General features: G+C 46.9%; 1 long non-coding RNA gene across 1 annotated transcript; it reads left to right on the top strand.

Moving 5' to 3' along the window:
- The first annotated feature begins 6,412 nt into the window (after window positions 1-6,412).
- Window positions 6,413-13,273, top strand: LOC118928986 (uncharacterized). Its single transcript, XR_008998435.1, has 6 exons — window positions 6,413-6,726; window positions 9,042-9,226; window positions 9,415-9,481; window positions 10,627-10,720; window positions 11,406-11,517; window positions 13,165-13,273. It is a non-coding gene; the product is annotated as an uncharacterized LOC118928986 (long non-coding RNA).
- The last annotated feature ends 393 nt before the right edge of the window (window positions 13,274-13,666 follow it).

The following is a 13,666-nucleotide window of genomic DNA, read 5'->3' as shown; positions in this document are numbered from 1 at the left end:
TCGAAAGAAATAGATTCTCAATCAAAATTAGAAAGCCAAAACCCCCACAATCATATGCTGTGTGCAAGAGACACAGTTAACACAAGTGACTGGGAAGCTGAAGAGAAGAGGATGGGCAAAGGCCAACAAGCAAACGCAACAAAACCCCCAAAAAGTAGAGATCCCAATTGTAATGTCAGATAGGCATCAGACAAGGTTGAGTTCAGGGCACAAAACAGTAAATCTCGAAGACAGGGACTTTATTGCAAGCTACAATAATGCTCTAAATGTTATGAGCATTTATGTACCAAAAAACACAGCAGTAACATTTAGTAAGCTGAAAGGCAGTACGTATAAAAACAAAGGCAGAGACATATGAACGGGAAGAGAGTACTACAATTCCCTCCAATTAAAGTAATCAAAAATGGCTTTCAGAGTCACAAGACACTTCATTTTGGGATTATCTATACTTTCAGTTCCCTGTTGAAAATCTGACAGTATCTCTCCCTGGCTGTCAAGCCTTCCAGAGCTCCCCATACCTGCTGCATAAAGTTCAGGTTCCTTCATACTCTGGCCTCTGATGGTTCTCCAACCTTGTCTTAGTCTTGATGTGCTCAGAGACATCCCCGTAACTGGGGCTTCTCTTTTCCACACCTCCTTGCCTCTGGCCCATGCTGTTTTCTCTCTCCAGATGCTCTTTACTCTCTCTGACAACAGGTGGGTATAACCTTTAAGCCTTCATGAGCATGTCACTTTTCTGGAAAGACTTCTTTGCCTCCAGTCCCACCAGGAACAGGATACAGTCAATACACACACCTCCCTCTGATTAACCCAGTACTTTAGGATTGAGGCAAATATGGTGTCTTTACTTCACAATATCTCTCATTTTTCCACATGCAGTTAGGTGCTAGGTCCTGCCATCTCTTCCCCTAATATTTTTTATTCCTTCTGCAGCTGCCTGCTCATCACCACCTGTACTCCTGAGCTCCCCTTCTCTGAGTATTTTGCCCCCAGCCTCACCCTGTCCTGTTGATTCAGCATTCTGTGCCTGCAATCCATCTTCCTAAAGCACCACTTAGTCAAGCCAGCCCTTTTGTTCCAGGGTCAACAATGGGCTTCCTTTTCTTCACAATCATTTCCTTCATCACATGCTGCCTTTTCCAAAATGTTTGCCCATCACTCCCGTGTTATGCACTGTTCCATCCACACCAACAGTCGCTCCAACACATGCCATTACTGTAGCCTGCCTGACCTGCACCTTAATTGCGTTCTTCATGTTCGCTGCCCGTTTCTCTGCCTACCTATTTAAATCCTACTTCAAGAGCAATTTCAGGGGCACCACTCCCTGGCCCACCAGCCTATGGATCTCTACTCCAGAGCTCTTTTAACTTTTATTATCAACACCCCAGCTGGGCTTTTATTGTAATTCATGCTATGAGTTGGACTTGTGTATTTTTACTTCATTTGATGACATAGCCTCAGGGATAACATCTTACGCTTCTTGTACTATCCTTGACATCTTGCAATCGAGAATATAATAGGTGCTCAGCAAGCATACATGCTTTGAAAAAATATTTAGACTGCTGCTTCCATCCATGTCATTTAGCAGGATGGCAGCTCACCTGAGTCCTAAGCCTCACAGAACCTCAACTGCCCCCTCCCTTCCAGGTTATAGTGACCCAATTTCTAACTGTCATTTTCGAATTATTCACCTAGCCTAATTAATTACAATAGAGTTCCTTAATATTTTTAAAATTGCTCCCCTATCCACCCTCTCAGGGGACCCTCACATGATACTGTATTTGTATGCAAGGCGGGGACTGTCAGCTCATTTTATAAATGGGAAAATAAAGTCAGAGCATCCCTGGTATTGGTGAGGCCATTCCCTGGCTTCTGCTTCTAGTTCACTATTCTTTATGTCAGAGCAATCTGTGTTTTTTCCCTGAATTTCTAGAACTTCTCTCTGGAAGCATGAATGTGTGTTTTTAAAACATTGAGTTTTTTGCTAAACTGTCTCTTTAGTTTGCTTTTGATTTTTCCTTCCTAGTGAAGAAACTTCCCTCTCCCCTGATGGTAAGATTCTTTTTCTTTCCTGAACGGTGGCCCTACTTGGCCCCCCTTTAGTTCTCTTAGCCTGAGTTTCCACTTAGCCTCGCCACCCCCTGGAGAACCATTCTGGCTAAATGCCTCCTGCAACCTTTCAAATTGTTCTTGTTCCTCAGCTAGGGGTTTCCTGCAGGGCTGGCCTTCTCAGCTAATGAAGAGCCTCTAGCTGGAGGCACTGTTCCTGACCAAGTTCCCCAGTCCTGCTGGGAGAGTGGGGGTGGCAGTCCGCCTTGGTATTCTGACTCCCAGGCCGGAGGCTCTGCTAACGCAGCCCTGCTGAGCCCGGGAACTTTCTGGTACCTGGTTTTGTTTGGAATGACCCCACTCTCCCCACATCCCCCACGGTGTATCTTTAGAATGATTCACTGTACTTCCCAGCTTGTTCCCACTGTGTTTTTACTTCCAAATCGTATGATGGTACCCCTATAATCTGGAGGTAAAGTGAGGAGAGTAACATTTATGTCCCGGACTAACTGGGTGGGAGTGACTTTCATTCCGGGCTTTGGAGAGATGCTGGGGGCACCCCGCAGTGTAACTGTCCATTAAGTAAAGTGGGTGTAAGTTGTCACAATCCTAGAAGCAGGTATCTATTATTTTTGTTCCCCCTTTTATCTCTACTTGGCCATCAGATTTGTCCTGAGGGGTGAGCATGTGATCCAATCTAGGCCAGCCAGGGTTCTTCCCTAGAGGTTTCAAAGTTGAGCTGGACAAGGAAGACAACTTTTCTGTCTGGCTATTAAATTGTGAGGATATGAAGCTATAGGCGCTGATGCCAAATTCTCAACATCAGCCAATTTGAGGAAGTGTTACACATCCCCAGAGAAATATAAATGGAGAACGAGGGATGGGTGGCATATTAAAATCTCCAATTCTAGATATTTATGAGGCCAGCTCTTATCCTTGATTTTTCAGGAGTTTGGATACATGAGCCTATAAATCACCTTTTATTGCTTAAGCCAGTTTAATTTGTTAATTGCAACCAGGAGAATCCTAGTTATATAAACCCTTCTGTCTGTGACTTTTCCCATCATGGGGCCCAGATGCCCTTGTACCACCCCTCAGTTGCCCAAGACCAGGTGTCCTTATACAGCAGCACAAAGGGCTCCTAAGGGGTTGATTCTTGCCTGTTTATAAAGCTGAAAACTCCTGCCCACAAAGACACTGTCCATCATGGATAGACAAGGCATCCGTAGGATCAATGCATGTCTTCCTGCAAGAGTTAGAGTTCTGTGAGGCAGGGCATTCTGCCTCTGAGATGCCCATCCACTGAGGTGCCCATCTGTCTAGAGAGGGCCAGGCACATGTGGCCATTCATTCATTCATTCATTCACAGGGCCATGCAGAGGCTGGGGTGCCTCTCTTATTCTGATCCATTATCTTCAGTCACTGCCCACTGCACCCCAGATTTAACTCTCTCCTCAGTCCAACCTCAACTGACCTGCCTGGTTTCATCTTTCCCTGCTCCCCTACTGTTCAAAGGGCCTCCATGTGTGAAGTGGACAAGTTAACCTGTCTGCAGCCTATTCCGCAGCCTCCGTGTCTGCTTGGGCAATTCTGTCCATCCATAAAGCACCTTCCCTCTGTGCTTCACAATCTTACACTTTGCACTCATGCCTTAGGGCCTGCCTCAGAAGGAATTCCTGCCATGTGGCTGGCCCTATCTCTCCCTTTCAGAAAGGATCTTGTGCTCTGCTGGGCCCTCGGAGTGTGTCCGTTTAGCCTTCACCCTCTGCTTGGTGCACATGGCCTCTCTCCAGGCCACCTCCAGCCCCCTGGGGTGCAGAGCTTCCGTGTCTCTCTTGTCCACCATCTTTTCCTTGTGTCCCCTCTCCTCCACTACCTACCACCACACTTTTCCACCATCCAGGTCCTAGCACATTCTCATACTCTGTGGCGGTCCAACATACACAAGTAAATCTGTACACTGGTGCAAATCAACTCTGGCCTGACTGGGACGAGCCCTTGGTATCAGGCTGCATGGCTTATCTGCAAAGTGGGTTCATTAAACTACAGACTTTTCTGGGGTATGGCTGATAAATACTTGGTTTATTCATGATGCTTAGTCTGACACATACACAGGTGCTCGATCAATGTTGCTTTTGTTATTGATAAGCATTAGGTACCTAGAAAGCCAAGAGGATATTTTTCTCTCTATTTCCCATCTAGTTGAGGACTCTGATTTACAACCTGACAATTACCTCCATTTCATCCCTCACAGTGTGGCCTCCCACACGTCTACCCTTTCACAGGTCCGCTCTGTGCGGCTGCCTCCCAACCAGCTACCAGGCAGCTTCTCCCCAGTCTAGTTGGAGTCTGCCTCCTGGGCCAGAGGAGGAGAAACGGGAAGGGGAGCTCGGCCGCGGCATGAACCCCCACCCACTCACTGCCCTGCCTGGGCCCGAGAGGCGCACACAGCACCAGCCTGGGCACTTTCAGGAAACCCCTTGGCTGCTGGGCTGCCGACAAGGAAGTCCCCTGAGGACGTGCCGCCGGCTTCCTTGGCTTTGCGCCTCTGCACATATATGCACTGACTGGAGGCTTCGCCTCTCTTGCCAACCCCCCAGATAGCTCCTGAGGCTACAATGGATGAAGCTCTCCGACAAAGTACATTTGTGTCCTCTCCTTTTGTTTCGGGAACTTCTCTCTGTCTCCCTCCCTCTGCCTCATTCTGGGTTTTTCCCTCTTTGGCTGTCCTCTGTGATCCCATCTCCTGCCTTTCTGTCATTTCTCTAACTATCCGTCATCGTCTGTTTCCGCGTGTCTCCCCTTCTGGCTTCCCCTTCTTTGTTCCTGTGCTCTCCTGCTCCCCGCCTGCCCGCATACTTTCAGCTCCCCTGCTCTCTCCTCTCACAGCCATGATGCTGCAGTGGTGAGGAGGGGACAATCTATCTGTCAGAGACAAGCTCTGCCGACCTCGACCACTGCTCTCCCACTGCTGCCAATTATCTGGAGGTTGGCACAGGGCCCGGAAACTGCCGCGTGCACCGCCCTGCGGCTCAGGGCTGCTCCTCCAAGCCGGCCCCCTCGGAGGACTGCTTGGTGCTGTGCCCAGGATGTGACAACCTGCAAAGGTCACACACACGCCAAAGAAGATGGACTGCTCTAGGAGGGGAACTGACATTGGGCAGATCTGCAAGTGTCCCTCTAGACTTTGCAGTGTTTCACAGAAGTGAAGAATGAAGAGCAAAAAATAGAAATTATAAATTGCACACAGTGCCCCCAATACACACATGCACATACACACACACACACACACACACACACACACACACACACACACACACACAGTATAACACTGCCATATATCCACATTTTATATTTGTTTCTTTAAAGTGTGGCTTTTGAATCTATCTTGTTTGAGCTATAATAACTAACTCACCATCAAACTTCACTGAGAGCTGGCAGTGTCCCTGGTACTCCCAGGCTGGAAGGTGACCTTACATTTCTAGGATGCTGGAAAATTCTGTAAACTGAGTCTGATATTTACAACCTGTCCTGACATACTCTCTCTCAGAAGTTGGTGGGGTTTCAGAGCTGACAAGGATGTGTGAGGCTTTTTATGCCAAGCCCCTCAGTTTGGAGCTGAGAGATCTGCAGTCTAGAGAGGCTGAGAAAGTTACCCAAAGTCAGTCAGCTAGTTGGTAGCAAAGGCAAGACAGGAACCCCAGGTTTCAGGCTCTGGACAAAGTGCCCTTCTCACTGTGCACGCCCACGCTTTCAGTAAGGGGGTACTGAACTTCTGGGAAGACAAATGATCCTGCCCAGGTCTCTCCATTATTAGGTGCTAGAGTCCTAATATCTCCTGATATTTTTTAAAAAAATAGTTCCTTCCAACCAACCCACCAACTTCCTGGAGCAGCTGGTAATGAGAGACATGGCACAGGCTAATCACCTTGGGTTGGTTTGGCCTTTTCTGCTGGCTCTGGGCCTGGAGGCTCTTTTCACCACCACCGAGGCAAAGGCCTGTCAGAAAGTGCTTAATTGTGTACAACGAGCCTTTCTCCATAGGGCGGCCGTGTGCCCTGGGTTCACTACGTGGCAGGGCACCCCACACCTGTTGTATGCCTGGTGCTGCATCCCGCTCGTGGTCTCACTCGGAGACCATCGTGTCCAGGTCGGTGGCTCACTGGCCACTGGCCTCGTGGTAGGGATTTACCTGTCTGTGCTGTGGTGCTACCTCACTTGACACATGGAAAACCCCACGTGGACATGGGAGGATGCGGAAAGGGCGAGTGAAAGGTTATGGAAGCCCTATATACCTGTCTGTGACCACATCACGGCTCCCTACTGGGTCAAGGGTAAAGCTGCGCGCTGACCAGCCTTGGGTGTCCCCCTGTGGCCTTTGTTAATACTAACGCCGCCATTCACTAGGCATCTACTGTGAACCGGACACTGCGTGAGAGGCTCCACGCACTGTCTCCCTTAATCCTCACCACCACCCCAGGAGGTCAGCATGCTGAACCAGGGCCACACAGAGGAAGCGGGGTGCTGAATCTTGACTTTCTAACCCCAAGGCCCACCCCCGTTTCTCCCCACTGTGGGCAGCCTCCTAGTTTCTCAATTCGCAGGGAACCCGATTAGAGGCTTTTGGCAGTGACTCCACAACTCATGGCTCACAGGAAGGGACAGCAGAGACACGGTGTAAGTCGGAGCAGAGGGGCTGCTTCTTTGGAAGGCTGGGAGCTGAGCCTGCGCCTATGCTTCCTGGGCTCCCAAGGCATTCTGTATCACAGCACATTATAAAAATGAACATTTATCAAATATGATCACCCTGAGGGAAACAAAGTTAAGGCACATCAGCGTGCTTTGTCTTAAGTTCCTACACTGTTGGTGGGAATGTAAATTAATTCAACCATTTTGTGGAAAGCAATGTAGAGGTTCCTCAAAAAAACTAAAAATAGAAATATCATTTGACCCAGGAATTCCACTCCTAAGAATTTACCCAAAGAAAACAAGATCCCAAATTCAAAAAGACATATGTATCCCTATGTTTATCACAGCACTATATACTATAGCCAAGATATGGAAGCAGCCTAAGTGTCCATCTGTAGGTGAATGAATAAAGAAGAGGTGATACATATACACAATGGAATATTATTCAGCCATAAGAAGAAGACAAATCCTATCATTTGCAACAACATGGATGGAGCTGGAGACTATTATGCTCAGTGAAATAAGCCAGGAGAAGAAAGACAAGTACCAAATAATTTCCCTCATTTGTGGAGTATAACAACAAAGCAAAACTGAAGGAACAAAACAGCAGCAGACTCACAGACTCCAAGAAGGGACTAGAAGTTACCAAAGGGAAGGGATTGGGGAGGGTGGGTATGTAGGGAGCGATAAGGGACACTGCAATTAGCACACATAATGTAGGTGGGTCAAAGGAAGGCAGAACAGCATGGAGAAGACAAGTAGTGACTCTACAGCATCTGACTACGCTGATGGACAGACAGTGACAGCAATGGGTTAAGGGGGGGATCCGATAACATGAGTGAATGTTGTAACCACAATGCTGCTCATGTGAAACCTTCATAAGATTGTATATCGATACCTTAATAAAAAAATATAATACACCTTAGAAACAAAACAAGTCCTAGCTCATTCACTCAACTACTGAGTGCCTATTATGTGCCAGACAGTAAACTTGGTACTGAGGATATGAAAAAGGAGTAAGGTACAGGTCCTGCCCTTGAGGAAATCACAGTGGAGTAGGAGAAAGCTACGTTAACTGATAATAGAACTTTGCACCAGAGAAAACCATGAGAATATAAATGCACCAGCTTTAGATGAAACTGGCACCTGTGCATAGGATAGACCCATAAAGGAAATACCAGAGGCAGGAAAGCATGTGAAATGCCACTCATGAGCTGGAAATGAATTAATGAGGGCCTAAATTAGGGTTAGACAATGGAAATATAAAGAGAGCAAATGAAAAATAAACATAAAGAAGAAAGATGAGTCAAAGATACTCTGCAGTGATAAGAATGGAGAGACTGGTGACAGACTTCTGAACACAGGAAGAGCTTATTTAGAAGATGAGAATTAAAGGGCTCAGCTTTGTAATTCATTTTCCAGATAATCAAAGCAGCAGTAAGTAAGGATCTGGAGTTCAGGCTAATGTGAAAGCTCAGGTCAAAGATTTGAGAATCATCTTCCTGGAGACATTGAAGCCTTTGGAATACAGACACAGACATTGACAGAATGTCTAGAACTGGTAGGGGACAGGAAAATGAGACAGAAAGATAAGTCTTAAAAGCAGGAAAAGAAACCTGTCACAGAAGAGAATTTCCAAGAGAAAGAGAGTGCTTGCTAAGTGTCAACTCACCTCAGTGAAGAGAAAGAAGGACTAAAAAGAAGCAAGTAGATTCAGCCATTAGGTCACTGGCGACTTTTACCAGGTACTACATTGCCACTGAGTTTGTGACTCTATACCCTGCAAATATTATCTCTGCTTGTTAAGGACTGTCTATTTAACCTAACTTTCTGCAAAACTTTTCTTGTACTTTCTAATAGCTCTTATCACATCACCTATTAAGGGAGGAATAATCACTAGGTCAATGTTATACAGCCCATATACTGAGTAGGTGACAAGCAGTTTGATATGCCTCATTTATATTTCACAAAAACCTGTGAATTAGATACTATCCTGTTTTGCAAGTAAGGAAATTCAAGTCCAAAATGTTAAAAACACCCCCCCCCGAACAAAACCTCTGCAGATTTATTCAAAGGACTGGGGTTCAAATGTCAAGCTGCCTGCTTCCAGAGCTTTCCCACCACACTGCTCTCATGAAGTACACACTACCATTAGAAAGCTTTCCTACTAAATAATTAAAACTGGCGAATGGCCCTTAAAGAGATATGTTTCAACTACCTGGAACAGTCACTGAGGAAGAACAGCCCCTTTGACTATACTACTCCTTGGCTCTGTTTCGAATCATATATCTTGGAACCCTCAGGCTCTAGTGGACAGTATATACCTCCTGCCTGGCAGCTTCATGAGGGGACCCTAAAACTGGGGAATTTACAAGCCCTGCTAGACCACCAAGGCCCTCGCATGCTTGGAATGCAGGACTCCGACTGGCCAAAGACTCCGAGGACCCGGCTCCAGTGAGTCAGCTGGCGCTAAAGATCTACGCCTTTGGTACTGAGATTTTATTTTCCCTTTCGATGCTGTTATGGGGGACAGTTGAAGAGGAAATTCCCTATAGTTCAACAGACTCTAGATTTATGTAGTAGGAAAATATTTGCCCTATGCTTGAAACTGCTGAAGAGGGAAATATTGTTTTCTATGGATTTATGAAAACAGAAACATTGATTTGTTTTGCTCAGGGTTTGTCATTTATTCAATGAAAAATTGATGTTTCTGGGTGCTTTAAGAGAGCCAAGTTTCCCACAGGTAAGATTGGTGCCTGGGGGAATTGTGACATTCATTTCTTACACTGTCTACTTCACCTTGTGCCTCCTTCCCACCTCATGTTCCCCTTTTAATTCCCATCTGCAATGATTCTAGTGTCCCATGTCACCTCAAACCTTTCCAGGGGGGACAACAATTCAGCATGAATTCACAGCAATTATGAAGAACTGATGGGTCACAATTCCTGTTGGATTTCTGCCTTTTAAAAATTGCTAATGATGAGTAATGCTTCCTAACCAAAATATATTCTTAGACTCCAATGATGTAATTCTAGGCACTTGTGAGAGAAATAAGTTTGGGTGGAATCTGAAGGTCTTTTCATGGCTCTTCATGTTATATCCCATAAGCAGCGGCAGGTTCTTCTGAAATGCAAGGCTGGCTCTGACTCTGAACAGGGTTTTGGCTGGCTTCAGAACCAGCTCTTTTCAGAGCCAAAATGATTCTAGACATTTTGATCTCAAATATCAGTGCAAGGCTTCTTGGGAGGGTTGAGGGATAGGGCTGACCCATGGTCAAAAACAGAACAGGTCCTCAGAAAGGGAGATTAGTTTGTGCTACCAAAGGATGGCTCAGAACGCTGCTCCTAGCAGAGGAGAAAGAAAAAGAAATGCAATTTTCGTTAGCAAATCACTCAATTACACCTAGCTAGGTGGCTGCTGGAGAGAACCCTGTTACTTAGGCTCATCCTCACATTCTCTAATGTCCCTTAATGCAAAGGAGCATCTGTGAGGAGTGACCACAGTAATGTTCTCTCCCATGCAGGTACCCCCCCTACAATCAAACCTTCTAGCAAACTGATTTACCTCTGCAAGTCTGCGAAGCAACTAAGGGCCTCTTGGACCAGCAGGTTGTCAGTGTCAGTAATAATTAGAAACAGAAGTACTTGGGAAGGATAGGAAATAGAAAAAAGGGGTAAAGTGGGTAGAAGAAAGGGGTGAGCTTTTGGGGGCAGTAAAGAGGAACTGGGGAAAATAACATTGGCCTTAAATGGCCTTTGTGAAGGAGGTGGGACATGAAATTCATAGGAAGGATTGGGGCAGGTGGCACTAGGTACTGGGAAGGGGCTTAAGAAATAGCCATTTGGATAAGTTAAATAAAGGCAAGCCAAAGACTTTTATTCTCTCCAGCTTCCAGTCACACAGTGAGACCCAAGAGGAAGGAGCCAATAAAATCTTAAAGACACCCAAGGACCAGGCCCACACATTCCAAATACTTCTTAGGGTGGGTATTTTCTGCAACAAAGCACAATGAATTTACAAGTATCTCATTAAAGCTGCAGGGGAGGGACAACGTGAAAAGTTTCCAGGGAGGGCAGGATGGTAAATGGAATTAATAGCACAGAACACAGAATGCCCATTCTTTCTAATTTAAGATATGTGTAATGTTATTGATATTTTCTTTATTTAGTGAATGGTCTCTTGTTAGTTTGAGTAAACTTCATTAGGATTTTCTTAGTTTTTTTCACAGCCTAGATCTACCAAACTTATTTCCCACTGGAATTTTCACAAAGAAAAATTCTCTTGGTGTGGAGGGTTTTCAGGAACAGTCAGGAAGTTCCCCTAAATCACAAATTCTGGGCTGGCCCCACTGCAAGGTGGAGCAAGAAACCCCCGTGTGCACACATGGAGACAGCAGCCCAGTGGGAAGGCACTGGGGGGAGGGCGCAGCATGGAGATGTTTGGTGTGCAGAGCAGGTGGAGAGCCAGTGTGGGATCCGTGGAGCGCTGGCAGTGAGGGTGCTCAGCCTCTGTCTCCTCTTCCTAACCCGACTTTGGGGGCTGCCTGAAACGTGCCATGGTGGAACCATCATCAGTTTAAGGCAGCATTATTTCCTGTTAGATGAGAATATGCTGGAGAAGGTAAAAGGCTGCCCCCGTCTTCATGGAAATGACCTCTTGCTTCTCAGATCCTTCAGAAGCCAATGGCTCTGTCTTAGAGAGCAGTTTTGAGTATTAAAGGAAGACAGAAGAGTCCAGAATATAGAGTCCAGGGTTGCTGACCAAAGAGGGCAGACTTGGGTGAGTATATATGAGGGCTCAGGGTGCCTAGTAGGAAAGGGCTGAGAGGAGAAGAAGGAGAAGAAGGAAAAATGGGGATGAGGAGGCTGAGGAGGCTGGGGCTGAATGCAGCCATCTCCAGGTCTCTGCTGAGGTTCCCCCAGTTCCGTCATCTTATGGCTGGTCAGGGCAGGCCTTCACCAGGCATTTATATGTTCTCTAAAGGGAAGCTCCTCCCTCAAAGCCATGATCCAAGCCACCCACTGAAATCAGAGCAGTCACAGCACTAGAGCTTCTGGCTTCCAAATCCCTAAATGTTGGAACTGGAAGTGACTGTATATTCCCCGGATTCCTGAGTGTCTTCAGAGCAGCCTGGGTACCAGGCACTGGGAGAGGCCTTAGGTAGAGAAGGTTGCAGGGAGCGAGATGAAGGGCAGGTTAGCCTCTCCTCCCCGAGCTGGTGCTTGTTTCTTCCATTGCCGGAGGGAGTTTGGATTTGAAGTTATGGAATCACTCAGTGGGGGTGCTGCACAGACAGCTAGAGATCTCCAACACCTACCCTAGCCCAGAACAGACAGCCATACGTGGTTCTCCCATCTTGTTCGGTTTCCTGCTATATAAAGAGCACCTCTTAAGAACTATCCTATTCTACTGTCATTGTGCCCCAAGGTATACCTTTCTGTACATCAGCATATTCACGTGCCCCAACATTTGCTAAGTTTTCTAACTTTACCAGAACTGTGACAGGTTATGAGGCAGGGTGACTTCACATACCTCTCTGCGATGTGACTCTGCCACAGCTCCCCAAACCCATGAGGTCCCTGGAGCTCTGAGACTGGCACATGGCTAATTAATGTGCTCCTGGGTAAGTCAAAATGTTGCTGGGTCCCAGCTTGCTCCTCTGCAAAAAGAAGGCCTGGACTACAAACAGTCCAAGTCTTCTTCCAATTCGAACGTAATTCACTGCATGTGAATGGCTAAACTTAGCAGATGTGCTGTTGAAATCAGTGCATGGTGAGTGATCATTTCAAGCACAATGTTGGGAAGAAAACAAAACTTTTTAGCCAGGGGTGTGTGTGTGTGTGGAGAGATTTGGGGGTGGGGGCCCCTCTGCCCAAAGGGAAGGGATTCTCCTACTGAGTGTCCCCCACTGAGTGGGGGTTCCCTGCCCAGAAGCTGCAGGCCACTCTGGGCTTTGCAATGATGCCAATTCTCCTTTCCTAATGTTCCGGGAAGAACATTTTCACGGAACACAAATCACTAGTCCTTCATCCTTTTGACAGCAAATGGAGACTAATGATTGGAACTGGGACTTAAGAGATGCCATTACTTTAGTGCCCATTGCTGCAAACTTGTTCCAGAAAGCTCCTTTGTGCTGTTGGATTACTTGCCTCAGGGCTTCACCCTGGGTGCTGTTGGATGGCCCATGTTAGGCAGCAGTGTCTCCCTGGGGGCAGGCATCTCTTCTGCATCTATCTCCCTTGGTGAGTGGAGCCTGAAATCCACAGTCCAGGCTCTTTCTGGCTCCCTCACAACCAGAGCAAACCCCTAATGTGGCCCTGGCCTTTGGGCATGTCTTTCAATGTGCTTGTCCTAAGAGAGCTCACACAGGCATGTCCTCGACTTCCCTGTCACCTCTCTCGGTGACTGGTGTTTCTTGACACTCAGCTCTCATTGGAGGGCATCTGAGTCCAGGATACCCCTCCTTCTTACCCCATCCAGAAGGCAGCTACTCTTATTAGCTCCATTTTACAGGTGGGGAAATGGAGGCACAATGAGGCAAAGTGACTCGGCCAAGGTCATGCAGAAGGTAAGTGTCAAAGCCAGAACAGGGACCCAGGCAGTGCAGCTCCTGGGACTGTGCTCTTGACCGTGTGGCTCTTCTTTCTGCCTTTTCTCATCTATGCAACCTTCCTGACTCCTCATCACAGCATCCTGGTCTCCATGAAATAAACCACTACCTGGTGACTCTGACCTGTTGTGTTCAAACAGCGGTCCTAGGATTCTTAGAAGTACCCCAACTACCTCGGGGCCTCAGAGAGATAGGGGCAAAATCATGATGCTTAGCAACCTGGCCACTTCATGAAACTCCCTTTGCCACCAGAGCTGCCAATGGTGAGGCCCTATATGAACTGGTTTCGGAGCTCCCCATATAGGGTGAGGGAGGAAG

Source organism: Manis pentadactyla, chromosome 6 (assembly GCF_030020395.1).
Source record: "Manis pentadactyla isolate mManPen7 chromosome 6, mManPen7.hap1, whole genome shotgun sequence".
Taxonomy (NCBI): Eukaryota; Metazoa; Chordata; class Mammalia; order Pholidota; family Manidae; genus Manis; species Manis pentadactyla.
This window is presented reverse-complemented; position numbering and strand designations above follow the sequence as displayed.